This window comes from Corvus cornix, chromosome 10, assembly GCF_000738735.6.
Source record: "Corvus cornix cornix isolate S_Up_H32 chromosome 10, ASM73873v5, whole genome shotgun sequence".
NCBI classification, from domain to species: Eukaryota; Metazoa; Chordata; class Aves; order Passeriformes; family Corvidae; genus Corvus; species Corvus cornix.
Window position 1 is genome coordinate 19,024,157 of NC_046340.1, and position 20,198 is coordinate 19,044,354.

General features: G+C 46.6%; 1 long non-coding RNA gene across 1 annotated transcript; it reads left to right on the forward strand.

Moving 5' to 3' along the window:
• Positions 1–16,458: 16,458 nt before the first annotated feature.
• Positions 16,459–16,915, forward strand: LOC120410557. The gene is made up of 2 exons (XR_005602820.1): positions 16,459–16,543; positions 16,664–16,915. It is a non-coding gene; the product is annotated as an uncharacterized LOC120410557 (long non-coding RNA).
• The last annotated feature ends 3,283 nt before the right edge of the window (positions 16,916–20,198 follow it).

Consider the following 20,198-nt stretch of genomic DNA (forward strand, 5'->3'; position numbering starts at 1 on the left):
GAGCTGAGCAGCCTGAACAAGTCAGTCCTTTAGCTCGAGGAGGGGAAAAGGATGAAGGACACCTTTGATCTGAGTGGGCAGAGTTCAGTCTGTCAGTCATTCGTTGCAGTGTGAGCACACCCAGGTGCCTGTGGCCTGGAGAAAACTGCTGAAGCCTCATCTGTACACGGAAGGGATGAGGTTTTGGCTAACATTTTACAGAGTTGTGGTTTTTTTCTTCATTCAGACATCTTCTTCCCAGATCTTCACACTTCTTCCTCACTCCCCAGCTACTTACAGTCCATGGTCACAGAAGCCCCAAGAGCTCCCCACAGGCAGTTCTTTTCAGGGCCACTGTCAGGGTACAATCCCCTCATCTTCAGATACTTCCGTGTTTCCTTTCTATATGTTTGACTTTGAATATTGCTATATTAAATCACACTATTGTGCTGACAGATAAATCCTTATTTATCACTTTGCCAATCTGTCTCATTCCCACAAGGAATTGGCAAAGCTTTCCTATCTGTGGATGCTCAGGAAGTTAATTTGAATTACTTTCTCTGTGTGTTTCTCTGTGGGCACAGGTGGACATTTCCGTTTGCTTTTTTACCAGTGTTAAATGCTGGATCCAGGGAATTTTGGTTCCTTTTTCCCGGGTCAGCTTTGACAGCAACTCTGCCATGGCAGATCTGCTTGGAAATCTGATTTCCTGTTTGTTGTTGTGTTTTGAGAATAGGGAAGTGTAATTTCTGCCCCAGATTCTAGTTCTACAAGAAGCCACTGGTGAAGCTTTGCCAAACGGAATCCCTGTGCATTCCCAGGAAAGCAGAAGCACCTACAGGTGTTGGGCTTGTGTATCACTTGTACAAATGTTTGCAGTTGAGGTGCTAGTTCTTCTTAAACTGTGGGCAAGGGAGTACTTTGGTTCCACTCAGGCAATTTGCAACAGCCTTTCCTTGCTTTGAAACACTGTCAGAATCTCAGGAGTCCATACCCTGCCTCTAAAAACATGCATTCATTGAGTTGAAAATGATTCCCACTTAGTTTTCTGTTGGCAAGGCTGTCAGACCAGTGTATTATTCAGCAGTAGGAGCTGACTGGAGGAGTTTTCTTCTGTCATATTTCTCTGCAGCAGTTTCAAGGTGAGGAAGTCAGCAGAACGCTGGTGTGTTTGGTCTCGGGCTTTTTGTGGAACTGCTGTGTGTGCTCCAGATGTGCAGTCAGATCCAGAAAACAAGGACTGAGAGGCACTTCATTGCTGCTGAAGTACAGAACTGTTCATATATGAATGTATATACACACCTGAGCTCACCAGCACGGCAGCTGCTCAGAATTCAGGTAATTGTGGGACACACTTTGACCCTACTTGTCAGAACAATCAGTAACTCTGGGAGAGGATTTCTACCCAGGCTGCAGCATATTCCTGTGGGATATGGAAACTTCTCCCCTGTGTAATGGAGGACATGATTAATTCTGACTGTGCTGACACAAGAAGGTCATTGAATAGGATTTCCTTGTGAATGGGCACATCCATTCCCAGAAAAAAACCATTACAGAGATGTCAAACACTCTCCCATTGTTTTCTGAACACCCACCGCAAGTGCATAAAACCAGCTCAGGGTGTTCGTAATTAAAAGTTGCAGAGAAGCATCTGCAAACTTGTGCATTTCATAGTAAAAACAATCTGAAGACTCATTTATCGAAGGAAAATATCAGCTCTGCAGCCTCCCTGGGTCTGCTCAGTGTCTATGTTCTCGGTAACAGGGGAGCTGTGCCTGCACTGGCTGTGGAGAGAGATGAGTCAACGACTTAGATCTGACTGCAGGCACCCAGGTCTGTCAGACAAATCCCTCATGAGCAATGCATTCATCACTGGCACCCTCTGCAAAGGAGCCAAGGACCTTGACAGATCCTGGCTCCTGCCTCAGTGCGAGGTGCACAGCATCCTGACATTTGACACCAAACCTGTGAGGTGGAGCTGCCTCCAGCTGACCTGCACATGCTTTCCCCTACTGAGAGGACGTAAGAACCAGTGGCAGGTATTACTCGTGGTGCTCTAAGCACTCTGAAAGGTATTTCGGTGTGAGATCATGGATGTAGCAATCCCACCGAATTCCCTAAGATTTAAGTGTGCATTAATGCTGCACTGACACAGCTCCCCTCGGCAGCGCTCACCTTGCTGTTGCTGCATTAAGCTCACTGCAGGCAGTGGAAATATTTGCAGCTATTAAAAGCCAGGGAGAGTAATTGTTACCTCTCTATGAAGTTCCGAAATGCTCCTTTAGCAACTGTTGGAGAGCTCTGCCCATGACTCATAAAGGCTTCTCTTTGTTATGCCTGTTCCTGGCAGGGCCATTGTGGTGGAGGGAGCAGCGTGTCCTTGGGGAAGGCAGGGCCAGCTGGGGATGCCATGGGAGAACCAGGGACACCAGCACAGGGTCCTGCAGCAGGATTGGGTCACGGCCAGGCCCTTTGGGCTGCCTGCTTTGTTCCCTTGGAATCTCCATATCACTCCCTTGGAAGCAGCTTATCATGGTCATAATACAAAAAGGGTGCTTGACAGAGCACAAGTCTCAAGTAAGAAAAACAAATTGATTATTTCTGCCATCTCATGCATAGATTGGACACCTTCTAACTACTATATATAAAGACAATTCTGTGAAGGATCAAGAGATCTTGTACATTTTTCCATAAGATGTTTCAGGTATGCAGTAGGTTTGGGAATTTATTGATCAGCACCCCAAGTCCCTGCTGCAGCTTTCTAGGAGCATCAAGCACCTTAGGAGAATACCCATTAACATACTGGATGCTAGTGGAAGTCTCATGCTTAGCAGAAGAATGATATTAAGATTAAAAATTAATAATTAGGAATTATTAATTGTTAATACATGTAAAAAACCTCAGTGCATAGAGCCATTGGAAAGGAACTAGTTCAGAAAATTTTCTGTCCTCCAGGAGTCAAGAATTAGGCTGGGGGGTTTGAATTTCAAGTACTTTCTAATATTTCCTATACAAAAGTGCTGGATATAACCTACAGGTCACTAATTATTCAGTAGCCACTAATTAAACCTTGCAAATGCATAAATCAACTAAATTATGTTATTATTTCTACTGTTAGTGTGAAATCCTAGAATCATCCTTTTACTTGGATAGATCTTACTGATCAAGTAAGATTTTTCCCAAGTAAAAAGTTGATAAAATTTAATGTTATTTTCAGCATTGTGCTTATTTTAGAATTTAATGGGATTCCAGGCAGCTGCCTGTTCTATTTATTTCTGCTTTTGTATCTTAATTGGTTATATCATTCCTTCTGCCTCTGAGGTCTGGAGGTGGAAGCTTTACAGCTTAATTAATCCGTGCTTTTGCTATATTAATGTGGTTGTGGAATCTGGAATTGGATGGGGTTCTTTTCCTGCTCTCAGCAAGGTTGAGAACCATTTGTGGGAAGCTTCTTTTCCAAAGTGTGCTCAGCTTTGGGTTCATGGGCTTAGCTCTGCTCTCAGGCTGACTGAGCTAACAGCCAGGAATCCATCCCAGTGTCATCAGTGCAGATACTCTAAAATATCTTACATTAAATCAGATTTTAAAGAATTCATTGATCCACCTTCTGTGGTGGCATAAGGAATTCCAATTCCTATGCCATCTGGAGAGGACGCTTGGATCGTTTCTCCCATGTAAGCAACAGCCCACTTGGAGAAATCTGATGTATTTTAAGTTTGCCTCTCTGGCTGAGCTTGTCGGCTGTGGCAGTTTAAATACAGTTCCTCCAACCACATAGTTACATCCCAATTTTTCCTTTCTTTTGATTCTCAAAGTATTTGGTCCTTCTTGAATGCAGCATCTTCCAAATTAAGAGTATACAAGGCAAACATCACAGGCTCATGTTGTTTATTTGGGGGGGTGGTGGTGAAAGATAACATTTGTAGATGTGTAAAAACATTGAGTGAATTGTTAGGCAGCCATTATTTAAAAGGTTTGATGTCTTTCATGTGTTGCTGTTTGATGAACATCACACTTTAGACTGTTAGAGAGTTCTGCTTCCACATCCCCATCTTGGTTTTGACAAGGTAAACACTGGACCACCAATACTAAATTCAGCTTGAGCTAAAAGACCAAGTTAGAAAAATAAATATTTGCTAGTAAAGGAGCACAAAAGGAAATGTATATCAGACTCAGGCCAGTGGGGTGTACAAAATATTGTCAAGGCCGGATGGTACTATCTCACATACTTCATGGCTAATATATACCTCAAAAGAACCCCAAAAGCGTCACTTCAGTGGGGAAAAAAAGTGAAAATGTATGGTGTAGAAAATGCCTTTTTATCCCAGTCTGATTATCAACAGGGTGCCTCTGTCCAAGGCATCATCAATTATACCTCTTCCCCCAGAGCTGTTTACTGTACTGATCTATTTTCAGAGCTCTGTGTAGTAGCAACAACAACAAGGCAAAGAAAGGCTCAGTGAACGGGCCTTTTCCCCTTCAGGTACAGAGCAGAGGATCTCTTAGTGGGAGGGGATGCTATTTTAGAAGCATTCCCACTGTCCCACTTACTGGTCTCATCCATCCATGTACCTCTCAAAACCCTGTAACAATGCAGGCAGGGAGCCTTGGACAGATGTGCGTGTCGTGCTGCTGTTTAATGACTGTTGGGTGAGTGAGCTCGAAAAGCTCTTTCCGTGTCACTCCCTGCCCCAGTTCCGACCTCGCCACATTCCTGCGGGATGTGACACAATGATCCAGCACAGCTGCGGGGCCTCTGGGTCTCTCTGCTGAAAAGTGCTGCCGCTGGCAGCAGGGAGGCTCAGCAACTGCTGAGGAGCAGAGATGCTCGGAGTTAATGCTGTTCTGAACTGCATGGAAAAGTCGTTTATTTCTAACTGCACTGTAGAGCTGAGTGCCCCCAGGGCCACAATCCCATCGGTGTAATCCCTGCTCCAGGCTCTCCTGCTTTAGGGGGCTCCTTGTTTTTGGGTGGGGCATCAGGGCGTTTGTACAGCTGAAGTTTGATCCAGGCTCTGTTGTCCATCCAACGGTTCTAGAAGCTGGAAGTGCCCGGAGTTCAGTGCACAAATCCTGACCTTCGTTTTCTCTGGGTAAACTTAAGAGCAAGGCAAGCAAAGGGCCCCTGAGTGTGTGACAAATCATCCTCGCTGATAGATCTGCTCTGGCTTTAAGGCAGGTTTGTTCCTGGACATCTTCCCCAGTGTGGGAGCTACACTTGAAATTTCCTTTGCTTAGTAACTGTCTAGTGCTTGGATTGGAAACCGAGATGGTGTAACCTTGGGGGAGTCATGGAATTGCATATAACCCTATTTGCAAGTTTGGGATATTAAAATCCTCTTCTTGAAGAAGGGCAAGAAGAGGTCTATTAAGTTCCCTAGGAGGCAGACTGCTGGGAAATGAGCATCATTGCAATTCACATGCTTGACTGAGACATGAGTACAATTTGCTGTGAGCTCTGCAGCATGAGCAGCATTTTCTTCATTCCGTTGTACTGAGATTTTATAATTTCATTACTTTAAATTGAATAGGACACGAAGGCAAATCCATCCATGGAATGGAAGCATACTTTAGTGCATCCACTCATCCTTTAATATCTTTAGACAGGGGCACGTCCCATTGGAAGTAGTTTGTGCTTATGTTGTGAAAAGCTTAATCTGGGAAACTGAGGCATGCGTCCTTCAGATTACTCACCTGCCCAAAAGCTTGTGCCTTCTTTTCAAATTACACTCCCACTGAAAATGTGTTGTTTTCATAATGACAAATATTTAACAGCCCTGAAGAATTCCAGGCTTTTGCATATTTATCAAATGATTCAAGCAGAAAACCTTGTCCTATCCTTGCATGCGCCGCTCTAAAAAGGGAGAAAGTTTGCTCTTCTTGGCTCATTCAGTTCTTAATAGTCTGGGAGCAGACCTGAAATCATTTAGGGCTCTCAGTGCAGTCATCAGGTGCAGACATTGGTTCTGGCTCTCTGCAGGTGGAGCAGTGTGAGCTGGCTTTGTTCTTGAGGCTCTGGTTGCCATTGCCATTCTCTAGTGGCTTTTTCTGAGCCCTGTCCCAAATTCATGAGACACTCCTTACTGCCTCCCCCACCCTAGTTAGTCCTGAGACCATTGTTTCATTTTGTTGCTGACAGTGAATTCCACGATGAACGATGAACGTATGCACAAGGAGAGAACTACAAACGAGAAGGTGATCATGGAAGAATTGCTTCTTCCATTCCACCCCCAGGCATCCCACCCCTCTCAGGTACACAGCCCTTGCCCTCACAAAGAGGTGGAATTGCTAGAGGAGCAGGAAGAGCAGGGCTGTTCCACAGGGAAAGGCAAGCCAGCAGCTGAGGGAGCTCTGGCTCCTCAGCTGGGAAAGCAGAACAGGGCTGGTGGCCATAACAGGTCCAGGAAAGTCAAAGAACTCAGGAAAACCGTGGAAACAACAGAGCTCAGGGCAGGGCAGGGTGCAGGACTGAGGATCCCAACACCACAGCCTGAAGAGAGATCTGTCACTGAAAGAGGGGTGCTCCCTTCCCTGTCTCCTCCTGCAGCCTGCCTGGCACTGGGAATGCAGGGCTGCTGTTGCCTTCATTGCAATGACATGAATCTCCTAAAGCCAGTCACAGCCTGACCCTCACAAGCAATTTATGGTAAAGCAATTCTCTTGTTTGCTAAAGTGTCACACCAAGGCAATTTGAAATCCAGGTTTATCTTCCCGTTTCCTTAACTGCTGTTTGCTGCAAATCCACAGCACAGAATAAATGAAGAGCACATGGTAATAAATCACTCTCGTTCAGGCTGCCTCGTGTCCAAACACTGCAGCCAGAAAGAGATGTCACACCTTTGTTGTGGTGACAGTGAAGGCAGTGAAGGATGATGCTGCCCCCTCCCTCAGCGCCAGGCAGGAGATCCCAGCTATCATATCTCTCCAGTCCTTGATGTGTGCCAGCTGCCAGTCATTAAGCAGCACTGGAGAATTTGCATCCATCCCCAGCACATCTGATTTACTGACCAAAAACTGGGAGCCTTTTCTAAAGGAAGCATCTTGTTCCTACCCTCCTTCACACATACCGCAGCTTGATGTGGGGATATCTTTTCTTCCTTAATTCCTAACTGTAGAATTTCGAGGCAACCCAAGAGCTGCCTTATTTCCTAACCACTTTTAGTGTCTTCATATTTTACAGGCTCTTCGTGGACAGCTCCTGAGCTATCCTTTTAGACATGGCAGCTTGGCTTCTGCTCCACAGGATACTTTGCTCCAGTTCCAGGCTAAACAGTAGGCTGTTCCCCAAAAGCCAATATTTCAATCAGATGCTCCAGCTGAGTGCTGAGCGCTTTCAGTCCCACACAGGAGAAGCACTACAGAGGTTGCTCATTAAGGGAGAAGACACATTTTCTCATTTGGTACTGTTTAGTCATGGGTCCTGTGTCTTTGGGCTGCCTGAGGCATTGTCTCTACAAAAGCTGTTTTAAAACTGACTTTGCATCAGATTCCTGAGAGTTAAAGATGATCTGGCAATGTTTAGTGCCATAACTGTTCTTCTTTGTGCTCCCTATTTTAGCACGTTCTTAGGAAGAGAGCTTTGTGATAATCTCTCCCTAATCCCGCAGAAACCTGGTTTTTCCTGGGCTGCTGAGGGCTCTGGTGTGGAGAGGTTGGATTTGGGATATAGATGCACTTGATAGCACAGTCTTTCTTACACCTGATGGACTCTTCCAGATCAGAGGGATGGTCACTCTGATTCTCAGCCTCTTCTTTGTGACTCATTTTTAGTTACTGAGAAGTGCCTTTGAAAGCAAGGGATTCTTCCCCAGCTAAGCCATCATGGGTTTACAAACCTATTGGGCTTCCATTTTGGTTTTGATGGGAAATGGGTGCCACTGCTGCCTTCAATTCACTGAGCAAAGAGAAGGCAGCTGCCCAAGTTACAGCTTGTGTCCTCCAAAAGAAACCAAACACTCCTGCGGAGGTCAATACTTTGAGTTTTGTACCAGTTTGAACTGAAGTTCAGCTGGCAGCCCAGGAGAAGAGAGGTGCTGCATCTTTTTGTTCTCCCAAGACATCTAATTTTCTAGAAGAGGATATAAATATTAACAAATAATTGCTGTTCTGGTTAATAAAAGAACCCATTTTCCATCATCCCAGGAGCAGACATTGATTTCTGTAGAAATTCAGCAATTGCTGATCCAGAGAACAGACCTGTTCACTATTTATGACTTACACTGAATGGTTTTCTAAAAAATAGAGTCAGGGATTTGATCTTGAATGATTCATGGAAATCACAAAAAAGGTCAGTCCCCAAGAAAGTCTGATAAGTGTTTCAGAATTGCAGCAGCACCCTCCCAGACTGTATTCCCGGCTCAGTTATCATCTGAGAACTCTCCATTAGTCGCTGATTTCTTTCTGTCTTGCCCATAACCATCCTGACTAAATCCAGGGACAGGCAATTCCATCACTGTCTCTATTAAGCTGCCAGCACTCGTTCCTGAGTTACCACAACAACAAGGATTACGTGACAAGCAAATGAAGAACCAGTCAGATAATGGAGTTTTTAAAATGGGGATTACTGGTGCTGAAGATGTAATGGCCTCTTTGATGCTGTTACTATCTATAGCACAAATCCTTCTCAGTCTTTGGACTATTGACCTGACACACTGAAAAGGCTCCTTTGCAGCCCCCATTGTCCAGAGAAAGGGAGAAGCTTTGAGCACAGATGTCTTCAAGGCACAGGAAAAACACAAGGCAAAGAGATAAGCTTTGGTAATTTGAAAGCATTTGATTTCTTTCAAGCACAATCCCAACGTTTTAGTTGAAACTGATATCCCGATCTTATCTGTGTTGCTTTTTCTCCAAGGTGTGCACTCAATACTTTGTAATTTCCAAAGATGCTCTGAGCTGATCTTCCAGCAGTTTGCAATTCAGATCTGCTGGAAAGGACTGTCTGAGGAGATTTTGGGGAGAAAGTTGTCCCTGTACCCTTGGGCCATTGCCCCTGTACCTTGGGCCTCTTGTACAGGATGACTGGATATAGACCTTTACTACCTCAGAACAGATAGCTGGATTTGGGAATAACTAGGCTGATTGCTCTTGGTTTGGGAGGTAGCAGTTAATGGCAGCAGGATAATTTGTAGAAAGGTGAGATTTTTACCCTTTGTCCATACCATAATGCTGATTGCCTGTAGAGCTGGTGTAATGTCCAGGGAGCCTGGACGAGCATCAACTCTCTGCTCGTTCACCCACAGAGTTCTGGGGTTTTTTTTGCAAATAGATTATCAAATTCGTAGTATTGTGAGGAAGTAGGGGATTGTAATGCTCCCTCTTCTACAGATACAAGGTGAGATTCTCTCCTGCATTAGGGCAACACTGTGCTTTCTAGCAGAGTTATGAAGGCTGCCTGCAGGAACTTAACAGGTGTAGCTGTGCTTCACACACACGCACTCCCCTGCCTGGTTCTCTGATAGTCCCTGGTTTTGTGAGAGCTCTGTGGGATACCAGACAATTAGCAGGTGTTGGACCAGTTTCAGTTTGCTCTGAGACTGAAAATACGTGTGCAAAGGAAAACTGAGGGGTGAGGCTGAAAGCTCTGTTGCCTCCCTCTATTTTGACTGTGCTCCTCAGCTGCATTCAGGGACAGGCTCACGGAAACTCAGCATAGTGGGACTCATTCAAGTGTCCTCTCCTGGAGATCCTTCTCAGTGTCACCACGAGCTCTGCCCCACAGGGCTGCTGTCCCTGTGCCTGCCCAGGCCTCTGCTGATGCCAGCACCTTTGTTTAGTGACACTGCCCGAGCTCACAGGAGCCACTGCCTCCTTTCTCTTGATGCCTGTGTGCAACTCAGGACTCAAAACACTTGGCCAGGAGCTTGCAGGTGAATTGACTTCTGCACTGACTTCAGAGCGTTCTCCCTTCCAGTGTTCCAGTTCTGGATATCAGAGCTGTTTCAGCATTTGTGCTCCAGGCTTTTATTTCCACAAGTCTTGGACATGTCTCTCTTCTAAGCTGCATGGTTCATGTAGCATCAATACGTCACTGGCAGGAGACTCCTGGGCTTTAGCTTTGCTGCTTTTGCTCCGTTCCCTTCTCATTACAGCACTCCATAACAAACTGGATTGCCCTTCCTGTATTCAAACCTTCAGCTATTGGCAGGTGGCTTTCAGGACCCCCAGTCATTGCTGAACCAAGCTGTACATATTTAATTGTGTTCATTTATTCTTTCTTCACAAGTCAGCCCTTTCAGCTCCCTCAGCACTTGTGTCACCTTTTTCTGAACCCCCTACAAACTCTGTCAGTAAGGAGCCCATCACAGAACACCACATTATAGATGCAACTTCACCACAGTGGCAAAGAAGAGATTTGACTGTTTCCTTCTGTCTTAATGCAGTGCCACTGCAGATTCTCCTGCAGAATTCATTTGCTTTCTCTTCCCTTTTGCTGATGTATTTTAGTGAAAACTTACCTCCAGTTTTTCCTAAGGCCCCAGCTCTTGCCCAGGGCCACAGGTAGTACATAGGATGTGGGGAAGCTATTGGCCTTAAATTCAGGGCACTCAAGAAGGATGGTGGGCTTATTTATCAGGGTGGAGAGAGGTGCTGGTAGGAGTCCCTGGAGGCACAGCAGTTTAAACAGAATTCAGGTAACGAGTCACAGCCAGAGCTGAGAACACAAGACAGAACTCCGGTTGCTATTTTCTGCATCAACCTTTGCCCTCACACCCCAGACCCACAGGCACCTTCCTGCCTGGGGAATGGCCCCTATCTCGAGTGCGTGCCCTGGCAACCGGAGCAGCAGCACTTCCACACTGCTGTGTCTGTGCAGGCACACCCCAGCTGGGTGGCTGCAGCCCTGCAGGGTCACCAGGGTTATTCTCAAATGCAGCCACGCACATTCCACACTGCACTGTGTGAACTGATCTCTTCAGACTGGAGCTGCTTGAGGTGTGATATGTTGCAAAGGCAGTGACGGGGGGAAGCTGTGGAAATGGAAGATGAGCTGACGTCTCAAAGTGTCACAGCAGAGCCTCAGCGTGGGTACACTGACCTGGCTTGGAGCTCAGGACACCTCGCCCTATACCTGCCTTCACCACTGAATGACTGTGTGAGCATGACTGAAGCACCCTCCCACCCTTGGCTGCTCTTTGCTCCCTGACCCTTCATCCAGAACCTCATCAAACAGCAGCTTTGAGACTTTTTTTATGCAGTACCTAAACAGCAGGGGCTGGGGTTAGCTCTCCATCACTCTAATGAAGCCCATCACAACAGGACAAACAAAAGCGGAGCAGAGTGATAACCCCTCACTAAGTTATTAGAATTGCAGCAGGACTAAATCCCACTCAATCTGCTAAAGACAAGGCTGGCAGCAAGGGAATTTCAGTAATGTAATACATGTATTTTTAAACAGGGAAATAAGGAATGTCTGGGGAGCTACAGGCCAGGCAGTCTCACCTCGGGACCCAGCAAGACTGAGCAGATCTGCGCTAAGGCAGGTGCAAAATAAGGTGATTGGTGACAGACTGCATGGCTTCACTAGGGGCAAATCCTGCCTGACAAATTCGGTGACACTCTGTGACAGGATTGGTGTTGAGGGCTGAGGGAAGGGCAGCTGAATCATCTGCCTGGAGTTGTGCAGAGCATCAGACACTGCCCTGTGTGATCCCAGTCTCTGAACTGGAGAGACATGGGTGGGTAAGGAATTGGCTGGATGGCCACACCCAAAGAGCTGTGGTCAGTGCCTCAGTGTCCAAGTGTCCTTGGGGGTCAGACTTGGACTGGTGCTGTTGAAATCTTTGTCAGTGACAGGGCCGGTGGCAGGTTTGCCAGTGACACCGAGCGGTGTGGTGTGGTCAGCCTGGGGCCCTGGCACAGGGTGCCCAGAGCAGCTGTGGCTGCCCCCAGATCCCTGGACATGCCCAAGGCCAGGTTGGACAAGGCCTGTGGAGCAGCCTGGGACAGTGGAAGGTGTCCCTGCCATGGCAGGGGTAGAACTGGATGGGCTTTAAGGTCCTTCCAACCCAAACCATTGCATGGTTCTGTGTGTGAGCTGATACACGCTGGGACAGGAGTACATGGCCATGGGTACACCACAAGTAAATTTAGGCTGAAAAGTCAGAGAAGAACTTTGTCAGCATCAAGCCAGGTATGTTCTGGAAGAGTTTCCCTCTAAGGAAGCTGGAGACAGATGACATAACCTTTCGTACTAACTACAAACGCCCTTTTAACATTAAAAAGTGGGCAGCTAATGATGTTTTGGGGCAGATTCCTACTCCACATCTTCCTTTCTCAAAGCCATGTCACATCTTCATTTCCTCTGTTGCTTTCTAGCTTTAATTCCTACCAAGCATTTCCATCAATTAGTCTGAAAAAGAGTCTAAAACAAATTTGTAAACCAAGCTGAGGTCAGATCAGAGGGTTCTACCTGTCCATTCTAAACCTGAGAAACTGTGGCTTCCTAGTGAGGACTTTTGACAGGATTTTTGTCTGAACCACGTTACCACAATGGAGATAATTTGTTCCTTGATTGCAGCAGGCCACTTCAGGAAGTTTGCAGCTGAAGTGTGCAAGCAAATGCACCTTCTTCCCCACCAGTAGGAAGGGAGGCTGTGCTCCCCTGCCTGCCACCTTCGATTTCTGCAGCTCCCCAGGCCGTGCCTGTGTCTTAACTAGGTCAGTCAATATGGAAAGTGGAACCTTAGCTGGTTATCGCCGTCGAGAGAAGCTCTGGCTTGGGTTTCAGCACAAGCTGCTGATCCAACCTGTGGGGAAAGTGACTTCAGTGGAAAAAGCTACTTTTGTGAAGGAACAAAGCAGAAGGGAATTTGAAAGGACTTTAGAGTAGGTGAGAAACTCTGCTTGGTACCTGCCCGCCTTTGTGCCCCTGTCCTTACTGTGCATGTGCTCTAAAATACAGAGCAGAGGAACAAGCTCCTTGGAGTGTAAAATGCCAGGAGTTCTGCCTTAGTGGATCAGTGTCACTCCTGTGCCAGTGGCATGGCTTTGACAGGGCTGCTGGATGCAAACATGCAGTCATAACCCCCAGGCCCAGGCAACACCTCCTTGTAAGAGCCGGGTGTGCAGCATCCTTTTCCAGGAGGTTTTGCAGGACCACGTGACTCTCAGGCAGAACAATCTCCCACAGACCCTGCACAGCGTGTGGATTGGGAAATACACTCTGGATCCATTGTTTCTGTTTGGGATCTTCCTGCACTGTGTGCTCCACTGCTTTGTCCTCTCTCCCATGATGAGAAGGAAGGCGGATCACAGATGCTCTGTGCTCTTTTTACAGCAGTTACGTGTACAGCTGAAACCAGAGTCCTGAGCCTCCCCTGAAGGTACCATCTGATACAGCCCAGGCAGAGCCCAGGACACAGTGTTCTGCAGGGCTTCCAGCCCTTCTTTCTCAAAACTTCCCAACAGCTTTCCTGGCAAGGAGTCTCTTCCTGGCGTCTCTACCTCACCTTGCTGTTCTGCGTGTCACAATGAACCTGAGCTAAAGGTCACTGCTACTGAAAGAGGGGAGCTGCATTTCCCCAGCCAGCTCTACACTCTGCTGCTTTTACTGCCTCTGACTCTCAGCAGGGCCTTTAAAAACAGAGAGAGTCTTCTCATGTGTCAGGCAACTAAGGAAGCACAACAAAAAACTCGTACTTTTTCTGCGTTAGGAAATAGAAATGTTTGTGCAAGTCCCATGAATGCAAGGAAAAGGGAACGGTGAGCAGAACTGGAGGGTGAAGACCACTTCCAGCATCTGCCAGCTGCTAGAGCAGTGTGAAACCACAGTAGTTTCATCCTAACTGGAACCAAAACGGTTTTTTTGTTTTCTAAAACATTAGGAAAAACCGAAAAGCTGAAAACACTGAACAATTTTCGTGGTTCAGAGAGATGTCTCTCCTAACGATGCAAAAATACCTACAGGATAATTATCTCAGACCACAAGGCACATTGAATGTAATGTCCTTCATTCTAGGTATATTTTGGCAGAGTACAACCCTTAATTGTGAATATTCTTCTCTTTGGATGGCGTCTAGGCTAGAAAAAATAAAGAATTAGCTTGTCCCAGTGGAGCACAGGGCGGGGTACTGCTGTCAGAACTTCGCCTGTAACTCTGGATGCAAGCTGTTCTCTCCTTCCCCATATTCACCCTGGAGAACCTTCTCCTGCTCTCTAGTGGCAGACGCACAGAAAGGCCCAAAACGTTCCAAAACGTTCCAAAACGTTCTGCTCCTTCCCGACCAGCTCACCCATTCACACCTCATTGTTGCTGCACAGCCCCGGAAATGGTCCCCAGTTCCAAGCTGGAATAGTTCAGTCGAGTATAAATCTGTATGCAGAGTGCTCCTATGAGTGTCAGAGCAATCGTTGTGCTGCGTTCTTGAAACTTCCTGGAAGAAGAGTGCAGTCCTTTTCCATCTCCCTGCCTTTTACGCCGAGGTGGGTGACTCGTTGTTTAATTGCAGTAAAAGCAGTAATAGCAGAGAGGCTCCTTGGCTGCCTGGCAGCTGGGACACAGCCCTTAAACTCACACCTGCAAACACACCTATAAATAGAGTTGAGTCCAGACTAAATGAGAGGTGATCCTGGATTTTAAACATGCAAACATTTCAGAGCAGTGGCGTGTCCTGGATAATAAACTAAATAAAAAGTTCCCTTTAAGGCTTGCTTTAACATGAGCAACTCAGAACAGATGAGTCAGTGCTGAAAAATTGCAGATTATTCTCTTCTTCATCCCATCCAGTGGAAAATAAGGAATATAAACTTTTACCTAGTCATCTGCTGACGTGTGAGTAACATGGTTTGATACCTGGACAGGCAATCCTCAGCTTAACTGCCTCAGTTGCTGAAGGATCCATTTTAATCAGAGTTGCACAGCACCCTCTTCTGCTGAGAGGAGCCAAGCCGTGGAACTCCCTGGGCTGTCTCTTCTCCTGTCTCTGATGGGCATTTATATACTGAAGAGCAAGGTAAGTATAAAAACTCAATTACAGCAACTAGGGCAGAATCAATAAAGGAATGAGAGGCTGGCAGCTGCTTGGATGGGGCTTTATTTCTGCAGCAGAATCCTGACACACGACATTACAAGAACATGGAGTGCTTAGATGAGTTATGAAGATTGATATTTATGATTATGACTTGCAATTGTGCTATTTAAAAAAACCACCTATTTGGTAATGAAAACCTGCTGGCAAGATCTGCTCAAAGAGGTGAAATTGCAGGAAGAGTAAAATCAGATCAGTAAATCAAATGCTCTAAATCATCAGTGAGACACACTACAATTAGGGTTGGATTCAAGCAGGCAGACTTATTGAATTGCGAGCATAAATCCATGTCATGCGTGTGCTGCCATTCCTTCTGGGAAGCACAGGCTCACCTCCAGCATTTCCTGACTGACCTCTGCCAAGGGCAGGAGGATAAGGACTGTCTCCCAACATAATGATTCCCACGGACTGCAGTGAGTGTCAGTTCTCCTGAGGCTCCCCGGGCTGGGAGGATCCCCATTTCCTTCCCTCAGGCTCAAGGGGCACACAGGTGGATGGGGGGCAGAGAGACCTGCTGGAGGCTCAGGCTCTGCCTGGGAGGTTGTTCATTGCTGTTGGTCTGAAGTGCAGAACAACCTTGGAACAGCAGGGCCTTTTCCTTTTCTCACTACAAACCTTGTCTCTTGTTAATCCCACTTGCTTTGTTTGCCTTAGGAAAACTTCCAGTTCCTAATGATCTACTGGCCAGTGTGTGGAATCTGCAGCACAGGAGTGGAAGGTGCAGGAGGTCCTCTGAACAATGCAGTGCCAGCTCTTGTGTGCTGCACTGTTATCCCTTTCCTTATCCACACAGAAAAGCACGTGAGGCTGCTGAGCCATAAAACTCCGGCCTGGGCTCTCCTTTCTGGACAGACACCTACTGAGGACATGGCTGTCAGCTGGAGGTTGAAGTGGCTCGTTCCAGTTGCAGAGGTTGTGGCAGCTGGCTCATCAGCTTTAGTGCAAACAGGCCTGCCTTGGAATGCATTTAGGGAAATGCTTAACAAAAGCTGCTTTCAGCTCGGTGGCAACAGCTGGATTCTGGTGTTAAGAGGCAGCACTGCACAAGCACAAGTGGAGAGGAATAGCTTGTTCCAGTGGGCTGATTATGGCATGAGGAATTGGGAAATCCTGCATTTCAGTTGCTACCACTGCTTTGCTGAGAGGCCTTGGTGAAATCTTTTACATTCTCTCTAGTGAGCATCTTCCTTATTTCATCTCCTGTAGCAGTAAAACTTGCTTCAGTGAACAGTCACAAAGGCTGGCAGCTTGACACGCTACAAATGAGCCTTGCTTAGAAAGTTTAAGCAGGGCATATGATTTCCCTGGTTTAACTTTTAGTAGAGAGGAAAATTGTCCCAGCAGTGCACATGGGAGTGATAATATCTGTGAATTTCCTGTTCTCACTGGGGGAAAACACAGATCTAAGAGCACTTCTGTCTGTTTTCTCCTATTTCAGATCCTCTCTGCTTGGTCCCTTTATAAAGAAGAATTAGAATAAAGAGTGGATTTATGAGGAAAGAACCCCTCAAACTAACTGGGATTTTTGCTACAGAATGGTGAGGAACGATTTGAAAGTGACAGCAAGGCTGTTGCAGGATTTTAATCCTGAGTCCTACACTGATTTTGCTGTGGTAATCTGGCCAAGGTAACCATTCTTCCTCATTTTCCCTCCACAGATACCAGTCAGAAGGTGCTGAAGGGAGTTTGTGAACCTACTCTAAGCAGCACCTTTGGTGCAGAGCAGTTATTTCAGTGGCTCCTTGATTTTCTTTGTATGTATCCTGCAAAACTGCTGGAGGGAACTCAGTAAATGAACGGTTACTTGTCACCCAGCCTTGGGAATGGCTCCATCAGTTCTCCAAAGTGCCAGTTTATTACTCATTTTACTGAGCTACGAGGCATTAATAAAACATGAAGGCTGAAGCTGACTTCATTGCACTTGGAAATCCATGCAATATAATCACCCAGGCTGGGAAATCTCATTATTTTGCTTTCAGTTTCTCCAGGAAAACAGACATTTTGCACCAACAGAATTTACTATTTGTGGGTTTCAGTTTGGATTCACCATCGGGCCACACTGCCATGCTCCCAGCAAGATCCTTGCAAAGAGCAAAGAGACAATCCCCAGTAATTCTTTGGGAGTCTTCTTCCTTTGAAGCAGATCCAAAGAGTGGTCAAATAGCTCAGTGTAACCAAACCCAGAATCCTGAATTCTGAGCACCACAAACCTCCTCCAGGACACGAACTTGGATACAAAGGATCTACTTCAGTCCACTTGGGAAGGGTCAAAAGGAGTCCTGAGAGTTTACAAACCTCTTGGACATCTTTGAAGAGCTATCAATCAATGGAATAACAGAGATCCAATTTTACTGTCCATTGGAACTTTCAAAAGGCTTTGGCAAATCCATTTTTTGAGGAACCTAAGCAGCCAAAGAGGGCAAGGGAAGGTCCTAACCTGGGTAGACAAAAGAAAGAGATAGTAAAAGTAAGTCACCAAGCCCCACAGTAGTGCCAGAAGAGCTCTTTAGGGACTGTGCTGGATGTAAGCAGTAGAGCATATTCACAAGTGACTCAGAAAAGGGTGTGAGCATTCTAGTCACTATTCCTGTTCATTTGCCTTTCCGTTTTCCAGGATTTAATATAGAAAGGAACATTATTAACATTTACTCTGGCTTCCTGTGTGACATGAGCTGGGACGAACCCAAATTGATTGCAGATTCAAATCTAGTATCTGGGATTGAGCTAAAGCAGACCTTCTATGAAAAAATATCTAATCTTCTTCTTAAAATTTCCTGTGACAGAGAATCTACGAGAACTTCATCATGTCAATCTAGAGGTTAGTTGCCCTCAACACGAAAAATTATTAACTTAATTCTGGCCTGGAGGCGGGGAGCTTCCAGGCAACGTCTCTTTTGCAACTCCATCTGCTGGTGTGAGGAGTCCTCTGTGCTCAGGTCTCCACCTCTCCATGTGGGTATTTAGAGATGATTATCAAATAATTACTTACACTTCCTTTTGCTCAACCAGAAAAGATTACGCTCCCAGGATCTTTTCTGTTAAAGTCTGTCTTCCAGTTCTTTTCCGCTGAGCAGGATTTTCATCTTGGATTTGGTGCTTCCACAAGTCCTGGGTAGAGTTTAACCACCTTTGTGAGGGTCTTCTGCACCTGGAGACCCTTCCAGCCGAGGGGAAGGGCAGGATCATTCTCTGGCCATCCTGCTCCAGTCTTGTCCCTGCTAGGAAAAGTTAAGCATTCCCTGGTACTGAAAGGGCAAACACCTGCTCTGAACCCTTTCCCCTCCTGAGAAGCTGGAATTTATAAAAGCCACAACACAATTGTGAGCTGCCCCCGCCATTACTCATGAACGAGGTGTTTCTATCACCACTCGTTTCCAAAGAAATCCTGTCACCTCATCCTGTTAAGTGAAGCCTGCAAATCCAAGGAAGTGGGAGTTTGTTGCTCCACCAAAATGAGGATTTGTGAAAGGTTTTGCAGAAAGGTGAAAACCAAAGAACTAACAAGCCCAGAAGTGGCTAATAACATGCACAGTTCCTCGTGGAACAGACTTTGATCACAGCTTGTCAAGTGTCTCCTGTGCCATGAAGTTGCTGCGAAGGGGGACAGCCGTGGCTTTGTTGTTGTTGTTTAACCTGAAGTGCTTCCTCTGGGCTGGAGTGTGCCCTGAGATGTCCCCACTCCAGAGTCTCTCTATGGGAGCAGGAGACGGTGGCAGTGTCTGGGTGTGCTTTACTCAGCTGCTTTCTGTATCTCTGGGTGTGAGCAGCCAGCAGAAATCAATGTTTTGTGCCAGACACTGGGAACACGGATAACCTGGGAAACTGAATGGACATGTGGGCTGTGCCACCTCGGACGAGGTTTTGTCTGGCCCCAGAGAAGGGTGGAAGTGCAGTGTGTGGGTCCTGGGGGCCCAGGCAGAGTGGGACACTGAACCTCTCTGGGGACCATGGCCAAGCAGGGAGCAGCTGAGCTGTGAGGGAAATGCTGCCAAAATCAGGTAACCACAAATTGCTGCTCCCCATCGCCCCACCCCAGATCAGCCGTGTGTGGGGCTGCATGTGCTGTGGCATCGTCCAGAACTCTGCCAGACAGATTGAAGCTTTTTTCCTAAAAACCCCCCAAACCAGAAGCATTTTCATTCTCCTCCTAAATTGCATCTGGTGAAGCAAATGCCCCTTCCCTGTTTGCCTGGTGTCCCACAGGAAGCATCTTGGTGAAGCTGCTCCATTGAACAGAAGATTTAAGACACCGTCAGGCAGTAGGAGAGCGCAGGAGGGAATATGATTCTGTCAGCTAATGGTTCAGGGGGAAATCAGGAAGGCCTGTCTTCTGTCCTGCTCCCAGGAATTGCTCCCAGGAATTCCCATGGGATGGCATTGGCTGAAGACAGAGCCCAGGAAGCAGCACCCAGAGCTGCTGGGTGTTGTCCTCCCCTGCACTCAGCAGCACTGAGCAGTCACAGCTGCAGCTGCTCATTGATTTCACCAAAACCAGCTTCAGTATCCACAGAGGAGCCGGGTGAGAGGATCCCTCCCCCTCGCAAAAACACACACACACACAAGGCTGCTGTCCACCCAGGCAAACTTATTGCAGTGATGAACTGATACTATCAAGGCAACGGCCTCGAGGGTCTGCAGAGCTTTGTTTAAACCCTCACACAAAGGTCAGCACAGTGTTGAAAACAAATGAAAGCACAGGCTGTGAAAATCAATCCGTGGGGAGTCCCTGGGTGGGCTCTGGGAATGCGCAGGGGGCAGGGGGGGCACTCTGCTTCCCTCTGCTCAGCTGCAGGAGCGTCCCAGAGTTTGGCACTGTTTAACTGGGATGGCACTGGGGAGGAGGAAATCTTAGTTCCTCCTTGTCCTGAGAACCAGGGAGGTGCCTGCGGGACAGACTTAATTAGCACAAGGCAAAGGGCAGGTCCAGGTAAGGAAACATGGAATGAACCTTCTGCCTCCTGCCTCCTGGCTTCGCTGGGTATTTCATCTTTGCCAAGTGTACAGCACCTGCACCTTCTCTTATTAGGAAGTCCAAATCTCATTTTATTATTAACCACTGGAATAATACTGTGCCTCCTAAACTACCATTTAAAAAGCAGGGAAAAACACATTTTCTCTTTTTATTCTCTTCTACACATACAACATTCTTGTTTCCAAAGCCAGCAGGTTTTGCTTTATCTTTCAAAAGAAGGA